The sequence below is a fragment of the Numenius arquata genome, chromosome 16 (assembly GCF_964106895.1).
Source record: "Numenius arquata chromosome 16, bNumArq3.hap1.1, whole genome shotgun sequence".
Classification (NCBI taxonomy): domain Eukaryota; kingdom Metazoa; phylum Chordata; class Aves; order Charadriiformes; family Scolopacidae; genus Numenius; species Numenius arquata.
This window is the reverse complement of record NC_133591.1, coordinates 3,024,485-3,036,583: the sequence shown is the minus strand read 5'-3', so window position 1 is coordinate 3,036,583 and position 12,099 is coordinate 3,024,485. Positions and strand designations below refer to the sequence as shown.

The window sequence follows — 12,099 nt, the reverse complement described above, 5'->3', positions numbered from 1 at the left end:
CGCGCGCGCCCGCGGCCCGGCGGCTCCTGGCGCCGGGGCGAAGGGCCGGGCCGGGCCCCGCGGCGCGGCAGGGCCGGCGGCTCTCCGCAAGCTCGGGACGCGGCGGGACCGGGGTGGAACCCTCCCCTCCTTCTCCCTTCCGCTGCCCCCTCGGCAGCCCCTCGCCCCCTGGGGAGCGCGGAGGGGGCGGCCCCCCGCTCCGCCCCGTCCCGCCCCGCCCCCGGGGTGGGGGTGTCCGGTCGTAGCCGGGCGCCGATCACCTCAGGCGGGCAGGCCGCTGGGGCTCCGCCGTCCTCAAACTTCACTTAGCAACTTCCCCCCCCCCCCCCCCCACCACCACCTTACGTTTGCGGCGGGAGCCGGCGCCGTCCCGTGTCGGTTTCACCCTTGAGGGACGAGCCCGGTGCCTCGGCGGGGTAAGTGCCGGCGGTGGGCTCCGGTGAAGGGCGAGGAACAAAGGCGGCCCGGTGAGGGACCGGGCGGGTCCGGTTCACTTACCCTGAGGGGAGAACCGCCCCGGGTCCCCCCCTTCCTTCCCCCGGGCCGGCTCTGAGGGCTTTGCCCTCAGAGCCGGCCCGGGGGAAGGAAGGGGGGGGGCCCGGGGCGGCGTTGCTCCCGGCTTCCCGGTACCGTGGGGGGGATACACACACACACGGGGGTCTTGGGGTCCATGGGGGTCTGTTAGGGTGGTGTTTGGTTGGTTTGGTTGCTTGTTTTTCACTGCGTCAGAGGCAAGGGCGAGGGGAGAAGTTGGGTCTTGGGGTGGGGTGGGTTAAAAAGACACCCCTCCCCCCCCCCAAAAAAAAAAAAAAAATAAAAAATAAAGCCCTCTTCGCGCTTTTAATTTTGGGGTCTGCCGGGGGTTCTAGGGTAGTTTTGGTGGTGATTTTGGTGGCTCGCGGGTCTCGTGTTGTGCTGGCGCGCGCTGCAGATTAGAGCCTTATTTTGTAATCCAAGATGACTTTTTGTAAGCGCCGCAATTATCTGTTCCCTTCTTGGATTAGTGATGATAATGTGCTTGGCGTTCTTAAACGTACAAATAAAGATGCTCCCCCCTTTCCTTCCCCCCCCCCCCAAAGAGTTTACAGCGCAGCCGACTACTCCTTGGGTTTACAGTAGTCTGCAGAATGGACCCGGGCATTTCAGAAGTGTGGTATGTGACTCTCTTATGCCTTGGATTTTAGGAAACATATCTCTGGAGTTAGTTTTAAGTGCCAGTTTAAGGTCATCACACTGGTTCTTTTTAATTGCGGATGCGCATACCTTCGCTTGTTGGCATATCAGCCCTTGCGTGTGTGTGTTTTTATTTTGGAAGCATGTCTGACATTTAGGTGGACGGATTTGTATTGCTCTTTTCTGTTATGCAACTCACTTGTCCGTTTTTTCTTCCTAACTCTACCAAATGTCAGTGATTTATCTGTGGGGTGGAGGGGTGTGGAGTTCTGTTTAGGGGTGGAAATAGCCCATCCAAAAGATCACATGGAGGTCAGTCCCTAATTCCCTGAATTTGCATGCAGTTCTGCGCTTGGATTTGGGAGGGAGCAAAATCGGGATTCTGAAAGGGCGAAGCTAATCTGTGAAATCACTTTATTTCCTGTGTGGTATTGTGTCGAGTCGCCTAAAAAGCGTTGCCTTTGTGAGTCTTTTTGCAGCATTGTTACTGTTCTTGCATTTCTCCCGGCTGAAGGTAGGAGATTAATCTTGTGGATTCAGGTATTGGCTTGACTTCTATTTCTGTGGCGTAATCCGTGTGATTTTGATTTGTGTCTGAGGAATGGGATTAAGGGAAATCGCACTTGGCAGATGGCGGAGCTCTTCTATACCATTATGAGATACCGTAACCTTTTATTATACCTACAGCTTTGATTCTTCAGAGTTTAGTAATATAATTCTATTCAAGATAAAGTATTGCTCATGATAAAGTACTGGTGCTGCATTAAAGCAATTGCAGCATATAGCAATTGATATTTTGTCAAAACTGATGCTTTATTCCATTGTGGTAATTACAGGCAATTTTCATGGTAGGCTGAAGAGGTAAACTATGTTTCCAGGGCAACTGTGAAGTTGTTTAGCTGCTTCAGAGGTACTTTTGGCCAGAATTGAAGGTTGTTGGTATTTTCTTCTCCTTGTCTCTCTTCCAGAAACTAGAAGGCTTTGCATCTTGTTAACAACCACATGAGAATATTCTTTTTCTTTGTTTTCCTGTAATATTTTTAGGGTGTGGTAGGGAAACAGACCATGTGTGGCAGAAACTAATAAAATTGCGAGGCAGTTTAATCTAGGTAAAGACTTTTTCAAAAAGAACTTTTGAGAATTTATAAACTTTTTTTTTGGTAGGATTTTCTTCAGTGTATGCTATGCCTTGTTCTGTAAAAATTGTCAAGGATATTTATTAGCAAGTAAATCTATAAAGCCTTTCTACTTGAGAATAATTAAAGAGGTAGGAATCCTATTTAAATGGATGCTGTAGTCTGTAATTCAGTTTTGATTGGTATATAGCTTGTTGAAAATATACTTGTAAACTTTAGTCTGTTCTTTTTCAGACAATGCTCTGAACTAATTCTAAGCTAAAAGTTTCTTTTCCAACATAAATAAGACATAGAACAAAGTGACTCTGGAGTGTCGTAGTATGGAAAGTCCCCAAGAGAAGTCAAAATCTAGGGCTGTTTTCTAATTCAAGTGCTTGACGTTTGTTACTTTATATTATCTCAATTTATAAATGGTTGTAAATGATGTGAATGTCACCAACCCAAGGTTTGTGCTCACGCTGCAGTTCTAGAGGAGAAAGGGCACAGTACCCACCTGCGTTTCTCCTGACCTGGGCTCTGAATGGAGGAGATACCAATGTATTAGGAAAATGTTAGTGTCTGATGATTAAATAATTTCTTATCTCCAATCATTGCCATACTGAAATCTAAATGTAGTGTTGATTGTGTTGGTCGGTTGGTTGTTGTTTTTTTAACACTGTTTCCAACCTTGTGTGCTATTGTCACCTTAGATACAAACTGAACCCCTTGTGTATCTGCAGGCTCCTCTGACAGCAGTAAATATGCTTCCTGGATGCCTGATTTCTCCCAAAGGAAAAATAGAAATAATTTACAACTTGGAAATAGATTTCATTGAAAGGAAGAATTTCAAGCTCTAAGGTCTGTGTTTGAAAAGTTTGTCAGCCTTTACTGGTCTATGGGCTAAATGTAAAATTTTGACCACATGTGAAAGAAGCAAGTCCTGACCAGCAGGTCCCAGGTGGAAGGTGGATGGGGAGCTCAGGTATTCCACCTCCCGGGATTCTTTGCACGGCTCTGTGATTTTGCTTGGGTGTTGTCCTGGACTCTGCTCCATTCAGTGCTTCTGTTTCTCTGGCTACTAGATAATTTTGAAACCAGTCCTGTCACCTCCCTTCTTTTTCACATGTGCCTGGTTGCTGTAAAGTGAAAAAATGAGCTCGCTCTCCTTGGTGAAGAAAGTCTTGCTGCATTCGCTGCCTATTCCTTACCTCGGGATTAGTCTTTGTTTGATCTTTGGTCATGGAGCTTTCTCTCTTCTGGTAGCTTTTCCAAGTATCATTAGAATCAAGTTGATAGAACTCCTGGTGATGTGATGTGTTGTTTTTTTTTTTTTCCCCTCTTATCCTTGAGTTTTTAAGTAGGTAAGAACGTCCCATAGTCTTGAAAATTTCAGTGTGGCGGTGCTGGTGGGGAGTACTCTGCAGGTTGGGGGACACAGGACTCGGAATCATATTTGAGAGGATTTACTCGGAGCATGTTGGTTAGGAACACGGCACAGTTGTGGCTGCAGAAAGCTACCTCTGTCATACCTTTGCCTGCTCATGCGTTTAAAAATTGTACTGGCTTCTTACTGAGGAGTCTCGTGTATCAAGATTATTCGCTATGACTTGATATGTTTCCTCAAGCTTATATTCCACAGAAATGGATAACTTGGCGCTGCTCGCTTGCCAGGGGAAGTTTCCTTTGGCAAATGAGTAATGAGTTTGTCATGCTGAGTTGTGTGCTGTGTAGTTGTTTAAAAATGGGACTAGTAAAAGGGTGTGTGTGCGTGCATGCACATCGAAGTGCAAGTTTTAAAGTGTTCTGCATCCAGTTACATGTAACGTCCCTATTCTTTTCTTATTTTCTAGCTATTTCTTTTTATAGGATGTTTTCCTGCATGAGGATATGAATAATGCCAGTTGGAAGTCTTTCTTTCGCTTTCATAGCCTGGAAAATTTGCATGATGCTGTTCGTTGTAGGGAGGTATTCTGCGTCTTAGCTTTTCTGCTAATTTATGTTATTAATTTATTTTTTTAAGGCAGACATAGCCTTTTGGGGCTCCTTGTTCAATTCTTAAGTAGCGGGCACCTTTTGGGAGGAAAGCGCTATGTCTATTCAATACTTCAAAGAGACTTTCATGGAATAGGAGATCACGCTGTATCCAGTGGGCTGTTGGTAGAAGCGAGACTGAAGTAAACTGTTTAATCCTGCAAGCCCAGGCATGAACCTCCCAGTGATGCTGTGAGCACAATCTGTATCACTTCTTTGTGTTTGATGCACGAGGGTGACTAGAACCGGAGAATGTTGCAATATTTTAGGTGTGTTGTGGTTTTGTTTTTTTTTTTTTTTTTTTTTGTATGTAGGAATTGCCCAAAGTCATCATATGGGAAAAGCCACAAAATTTTTTTGCTTTTGACTCAGAAATGTGTTTAAATGAAGACTCCCCAGTTGCGGTAGTAGCTTTTGCAGCGCAAGCCACCACATGGTTGTCTTGAGTTTGCAGCCAAAGAGACTGGAATAATAGCGTCAGGAGAGCTGTGGAATTCCCTCCACAGCAAACTAGTCTTGAATCCTAATCGTAACTTTCTGAATGACCACAGACCTGGTAGATTTAACAGTTTACCTGGAAGACTCCATGCTTGGTAAACTCTAGATGCACCTGCCCTGTACAGCTGAATGTATAGACTTTTCCAAAAAAATATACAGGAATTTGCTGTTGGGTTGCCCATATATGTGCTTCCAGTGGGATGTGAGTGTACGGAGCTGACTCCGAGGAGATATTCTACTTGCTGGATTGAAAGAGGGAAAAGAAGTTGTCTCTGTGTGTTTTGGTGTGGTTTTTTTTTTTTCCATGATTGACTTTCAGTAACTTTGAAGGACACACATAAACTTTTCTCTGAACTCTTGAAGCTCTATTCTAGCAATACTCTTTATTAAAAAAAAAAAAGGTAAAAAATCAAAATCATAGCAAGTCAATTACTGTTTGCCTTGAATGGGCTTCTGTGCACGAAATGGTTTTATGCACAGTGGACTTTTCATATCTTAGGTCCTGTTAAATGGCAGGAAAACCCAATTCTTAGGAAAACCTGGGTATTGAGTTTTAGCAAAACACACTAAATTTAGTACGATGACTACTCTATATTTTTGCAGCTATTGGCTAAAAATATTAATAATGTTTCCCCCCCTTTTTTTCCTCCTTTTTTTTTTTTCTCATGACTGGATATCAATATATGCTCATGACCTGAACATCCGATCAGAAAGGGATATATAGGTCTGCTGGATAATTATTTTCCTCAGACATAGGCTTAAATAATCTAGAGTCTTAAAAGAAGTATATTTCTGTAAACAGCTTAATCTTTAGGTTCTTTTCTCAAACCAAAGTGGCCTATTTTCTTGCATCCCACTGTCTTTGGTTTGTTCTGGAAATAAGTGATGCTGGAACGTTGCAGGCAAGAAAGCCTTCAAACAGCCTTCCAAGCTCTTTGGGGTTATTTTTCAATGCATCTATATAAACAGGAGGTTCTTTAATAGATATTTTCACAGTTCTTAATACCTTGCAATGCTTGAAACATGCTTGAGGAGAGAAAATGAATTTTTTCTGAGGCTTGTGTGATTGCAGTGATGCAATTTGAGCAGTTTAGGACTAGAGAGGATTATTATCTAAAACATGGCTTGTTTTTGATTTGAGTCATGGCCTACAAACATGCAGTTAAACGCTGGTGGGGGCTGGGGAGGAAATCTTTAAGGGGGCTTCTTTAAAGCCACTTACAGAGCTGTTCATTAGAAGTTCTTATCAGAATTAAGTGCCCAAACTTTCAGTTTTGGGCTCTAACAAAGCTGTTGCGTGCCTGAAAGAAGATAAGGGCTGGACTTGCAGCAGTGAGAGAACTGAAAGCTTCTTACTGTTGTAGTAATTATGAGTCAGGATGGTCATTAGCCTGCTGTAACAAGTAGAAAAAGATAACCCAACCTTCGGCAATTGAATTGTTATCTACGCAATTTTCACTTAGAGGGGAAAAAGCATAGTTGTGTGTTCCAGCAGTTTCTTTAAAGAGTGTATTTATGCAGCGTATGAACAGCTCTAGCTTTGGTGCAATTTTTACTTGTCTTATTTTACGGAATTAACGTAAGCTTTAATGGGGGGTGGTAGGAGATCTAAGTCTTTTCCCGCCTCCCGCCAGGTCAAAATACCCTTTTGATTTGGTTTGGGGGCTGGGGAGAGAATTGCCAAGAACCGAGTGGGCTATTAACTCCGGCTACAGGCTTGACCCAGTTACAGTTGGGCAGCGAGGTCTGCGGAGCTCTGGTGAGGCTGGGAAGCGTGTGTGCTCTCTGAGCTGGGCCAGACTGGGAACAGACATCCGCGACTTTGCTGCGGGAGCAGCACTTGGATGTAAATTAGATGGAGGGTAAAAATAGAAGAAAAAGGAATTAGCTGCATTTTGTTGTTTAAATCTGAAATATATAGGTTTGGCGCATTGGAGAAGAGGTGGAGAAGATGCTTATATTCTTAGTTTAATAGTTAAAAACAATTTCACCCTTCATAGTTTCTAAGGGTAAAAAGCGGCCAGTATTTTAGTGAAAAGCATGAAAATATGAGTATGTGTGTTTGCTGATGCAGACAATATTGTTGCCATACACTCAGCCCTTTCTGTTTATATTTTCATAGTGACGTTTTTTTCTGGTCTTAGTATTGGTTAATTACATGCTTTCTGTGCCTTTCAACAAGTATTATTAATAATGTGAAGTTCGAAAACTTGTTATTCCTACGGTTGTAGAACTAGGATGGTCTTTACTTTACAATGTTGGTGAGAATTTGAAAGACATAGATAGGAATGGAAATTAAGTTTGTCTTTTTTCTGTTCTTCTAATGAGCTCAGACTTCAGATTGGATTAAGTCTGGCTGCTCTTTCAGTTCAGCTATAGTATCAGTAACTCTTGGGAGGGAGTGAGTTGTGCCAGAATTTAAGAGGGATGTTTATCTGCTGCGAATATGTTCAGCCATACAAGGCTTTCAATGGACAAAGCTGCCTCGTCCGTAACGAAAGTATTCGGCCCAGCAAAGCCATGATACATTCTAAAGAGGGCTGGAATTTCTGGCCACCATAATTGTGTTTGATATTTCATGAGAACTGTCGGAATTCTTCATTGAACAAAACGGGCACAGATGCCTTTCTAAAACGGGCATTTATGCTGAAGTTGTGCATCTCGGCTGGCTCGTTCCTTTACTTGGAGACCTTATGAGAAATGTCATTTTTAGTATTTGTTGTCAGACAGTGCTCTTACTGTACTGGCACTATTAGATGTCAAATATTAGTATGATCTGTGCTTAGTGTTTTAAGCAACATGATGGTCGCAGACTTACCTAAGTGTCATCGTCTTCTTGCAGTGCGCGTGTACAAATGATACAGGGCTTTTCTTTTGTGTGTTTGAGCCTACAATAACACTTATGTCCAAGAAAATAGATATCTTGTTTATGCAAATAATATGAAGTATTTCTAAGAGATGTTTGAATTTGTGCCTTGTAATTCTTACTAGTCATCATAATGTTCAGTTTACGTTCTTCACAAAATGAATATTTTATTTATTTTTTTTTTAAATAAATCACTGCAGCTCTCTGTGATTACTGCTTGCAAAGGAGAGATTAAATGAATTGATTTGATTACAGTAGAGCTTCTAGCACAACTTCGGGTATTTTATTACTCTCCTAAGTATGATTCTACCTAGTAGGGATGATGCTCCCTATTGCTACGTGGTGGTGTGAGGCTGCAGGAGAGATTGCCGCTTCTGATCTATTCTCACTAAACTTGACAGGGCAACGGATGTTTTCTTGACTTCTTCCTTAATACAGTTGAATCACAGTCCACACAGGGAAGACTCATCAATAGTTACAGATCAGCATTTCAAGAAGGTCAGGGAAACTGGTTTCTGCGTGGCGAGCATTATGCTAATTCAGTCGTTAAACATATTGGAATTGCGCTTCCTTTTGCTTCTGCAGTGCTTGCAGATTCCATCGGAGCCTTTGCTCTGCGCTCGGAGTGCAGAGGGTTAGTTTTGGCCAGGGAGAAGCTTTCTTCTGCGCTGTATTGTAATCACGTGCGAGAAATGTGTCTGCAGATCTCAGTTTGAATAGAGCTCTTTACATCAAGCACTTGCTTAAATAGTGTCACTGTCATGTTGGTGCTGTCCTGGTTTGAGGATGTTATGCCTGAAGATGCAATCTACGGAGATGATACCACGATGGAGAGGTTGAAGCCTTGTTTAAGATTAAATACATATTTTCCTCTCCTGAAGGTACTCTATATTGGGCTCAAAAGACTAGCAGTTGTAGTGACTGTCGTGGTTTCAGCCAAATTTACCAAACCTAGACTGACAGATGGCCCTTTCCCCCCCACACCCCTAAAGAGAGGAGAGGAAGAGAGAAGGAGATTTACGAATTCATTGTTTGTGTGTGTGCAAAAGTGAAATGAGAGTGTGTGTTGAAGCGGATGCGTAGCTTAGGCCTCATTACTGACACCTTTTACAAACAATACTAAGCCTTTTCTGTCATACTTGGTCTTGAATATGAGAATGTGTGTTAGAGTTGTTTCCTAGCTGGCATGTGTATTATCTTTAGAGATTATTTGTGATGCATTAAAGCGTATGTGATGTAAGCGTCAAGTAATGATCAGGCAGGGTGTTATGTTTGTTGATATTGGACTGTTGCACACAATGTAAAAAGCAGTAATTTTGTATCTAGGTTTTTTGTACCGTAGATGTATTGTTGACTAAGGTGGTTTTTCCACAAGCTTGACTTTGTAAGGTTCGGGTTAGTGTATTTTTTCAAATTGTGTCCAAAAGGCTTGTCTCAGCTCGATTTGAGGGTTTTTACCCTTATAAACTGTGGCCTGCTCCGTTTTCTGCTTATGTTGGCTCCTTCAAATACTGTGAGGCAACTCCATTCTGGAGATCTGCATCTCAGCATCCTGTTAATTACACTGGTTCCACCGGGACTCAGTTGCTGATGGGAGTGTGGAAAAAGTGTGAACGTGGGAGGAGCACCTCAACCCAGCAGTTTGGGAAAGTATTGGGGAGTGTGGAGAAGGAGGTAACGAAGCAGATGGCAGGTTAGCATCTGGAGAGCTTTAAAACTGATATTGGAAGGCCAAGGATGCCATTTGGACACTTGGCCGTCTGACAGCTTCCTTCTCAGTTGCTCCTGCCTGGGGGGGTCAGTCTGAGTCCCTGGCATTGATTTGAGCGTGGTGATCACTGCCAGCTTGATGGAATTTGGTTGTGGAGCTGTTTGACGTGTCTGAGACCAGGGGTAGTAACTGCTGACTACCCAGAGTCAATACCTGAACTGGTTTTCACAGAGTAACCAGAGAATGGAGTGTTGGCCACATTCAGTGACTCTGCTCTCGGTTGCACGGAGAGCGTACTGGAGAGGAGGCTGGAGTGGAAAACTTGTTGAGGCATGAGTGTATTTTTTAAACTACATAATTAACAGAAGGTTGTTTATAACTATTTAACCAATATTGGCTTTCAACCAGTGTGTGAGACAGTGTTTGTAATGACTTGGACTGGCTTTTATTAGGCATCAAAAATCTGTAGCGTTTATCATTTTGCTGCAAAACAAACAAACAGTTTGGGTCAGGTAGATCTCTTCTCCCATCCTGTAAATCTGTTTTTCATTCACCCTGATTTTTACCACTTTGGCTTTTGAACCTGAGGACTTCGGGGAGGAGAACTCGGGTTGATCAGTGTGATTCCTGGGGAGGGTTTGTGTCCGGTAGTTCAGCTGTTCCTTTTGTCCATAGTATGCTGGTTGGGTCGTACATGATGAAACAAAAAATAAAAAAAAAATTAAAAATCACCCGGTCTTCTTCACTGAGCAGGCACCTGGTCTTCTGTTGGCTTATCGAGTCTCCAAACTGAAAAGAAACAATATTTTGTGTCTACGTCACTTCTGAAGCACCCTCCACTGGCTGCTGTCTCGTGAAAGACGCTGGGATGAGTAGATCCTTGATTTCACTTGCCAAGTTTGCTACTGACTTGAGGAAGCTGAAGATACATTTGGCCTTAACATGCAGCTCCTTGGGTTGGCATGGCTTGATTCGGAAGGAATTCCTCTTGCAGAAATTCTGGATCCAGTGTCAGTTACCTGTTGTTTTCATATCAGTGTCGTGTTGATATTTGATCTTTCAGACCTACAACCAAAAGGCTGCTGAGGGAGTCAGCTCAGCAGATTGCCCAGGAGCTGCAGGACTTAACGGTGCCTCTTGAAGTTGGTGAATGTGTCTCGTGCCTTCCAGAGGCATCCAGGAGTATTAACAGTGAAGCTAAACCTGAGATCAGTTAGTCGTGCTTTGCTCTATGGCTTTCTGGGGGCAGGAATGGACTGGAGAGCTGGGAGAACTCAGCGTATTCTGGTTTTGTTTTGCATCAGATTTCAGTCAAAGGAACCTTCTTTGTAATAACTTTGGAAAGGTGATGTTTCTAAGTTCACTGTGAGATCATTCCCAGGTTACTAAAATGCTATTAAAATCCTTTCTTTGGCTGTGCCCTGAGAAATTGGGCTCAGGCGCTGAGGCTGCTGGTGTGAGTGTGGTTTGGTGGGGGTGATTTGAGGGAAGCTTCTCGGTCTGGATGCTCCCAGGCAAATGAGCGCTCATGCCTCAGTTCTCACGTCTGGGTGAACTGTTGAGAACATATCTGTCATCTTTCACTCCTGCTAATTTTTCTGAGCTGCAAAATATGCCTGTGTCAGCTATTCGTTATTATCCTGCCTTAAAATGTCTACACGGCACCATGTGTTCTTTGACAGTGTCTGCATTTTTTTTCCCAAGTGTTTTTATGTTACTCTTTTATCATCATTTTAATGTGTTAGAGTGGTTCTGTGACTTCTGGCTTAAAACTTATCAGAAAGTTCAAAAAAAAAACCCCACTCTTGTGATTAAAAATGCACTTCTGTGCTAAAGCTTGTGAATGTCACTTAAGTAGCCACTTGGGCTTTCCTTGGCCTGCCCTCCGTGCCCCTGCCAGCACGGGGTGTTGAGGGCAGGGCTGTGTTCTGCTCCAGGGTTTGGTCACAGCCAGGCACTTCCAGGTTCTCGGTGCCTCCACGATTTGGGTTTCAGTGCTCTTTTTTCCGCACTTCTGCTATTTATTTTTTTTTTTACACCCCCCTCAATAAAAATTTTAAGTGCCTGAACCGTTGTCTTTCAATTAATAGGCATTTTTTTCCCCTTTCTGTGCTTTCTCAAGCATATAGGGAGATGGAGGGGATTGTTTTGTAGTTACAAAGCTTCTAGACAGTGTGTTGACCAATAATTCATTAACGGCCTTGATTTTGCTGAATAACATTGTGTTTCTGAAGAATAAGGTAGTAAATGATGGCTAACGTGCATGTGCAGGCGTTTTGCTGTCAGAATTCTCGATTTAAACCCGCTTTTGTTCAGAAATGGGAAGAAATGTAGTGTCACTGCTTTGATTCCCCACACTCATACAGAACTCTCTGATGCTCTGCTCAATTCCTATCAATTCTGGAGGAAGAGGAGGCTCTTTTGTGGATTGCTGATAACAGTAACCTGCTGGCAGGTAACAAAAGAAACATAGGGACAAATTAGAAAAACCAGGCAGTGTTTCTGAAATGGGTAATTGCATTGTTGGTGGGGGGGGGACTGAGACTATTTCCTGCATGTGTGAAAAGCTAGATGTGACCACTGAAGGAGAAATGGGAGCCTTATCATCAAGGTAGCAGCAGTAGCTCCTCTGGCACATAAAACATTCTTGACATAGCTGCTTTTTTGATGGGTGTGCAGCTTGGGGCAGATTATTGATGCCTGAC

The 12,099-nt window shown here is 43.4% G+C and overlaps 1 protein-coding gene across 1 annotated transcript in view; it reads left to right on the top strand.

Moving 5' to 3' along the window:
• Positions 1-258: 258 nt before the first annotated feature.
• KIAA1671 (KIAA1671 ortholog) overlaps positions 259-12,099 on the top strand; it is an 87,211-nt gene continuing 75,370 nt past the window's right edge. Inside the window, exon 1 of the mRNA XM_074159834.1 lies at positions 259-416. The gene's annotated coding sequence lies outside the window, so the exon portion shown is untranslated. The remainder of the gene's footprint in view (positions 417-12,099) is intronic.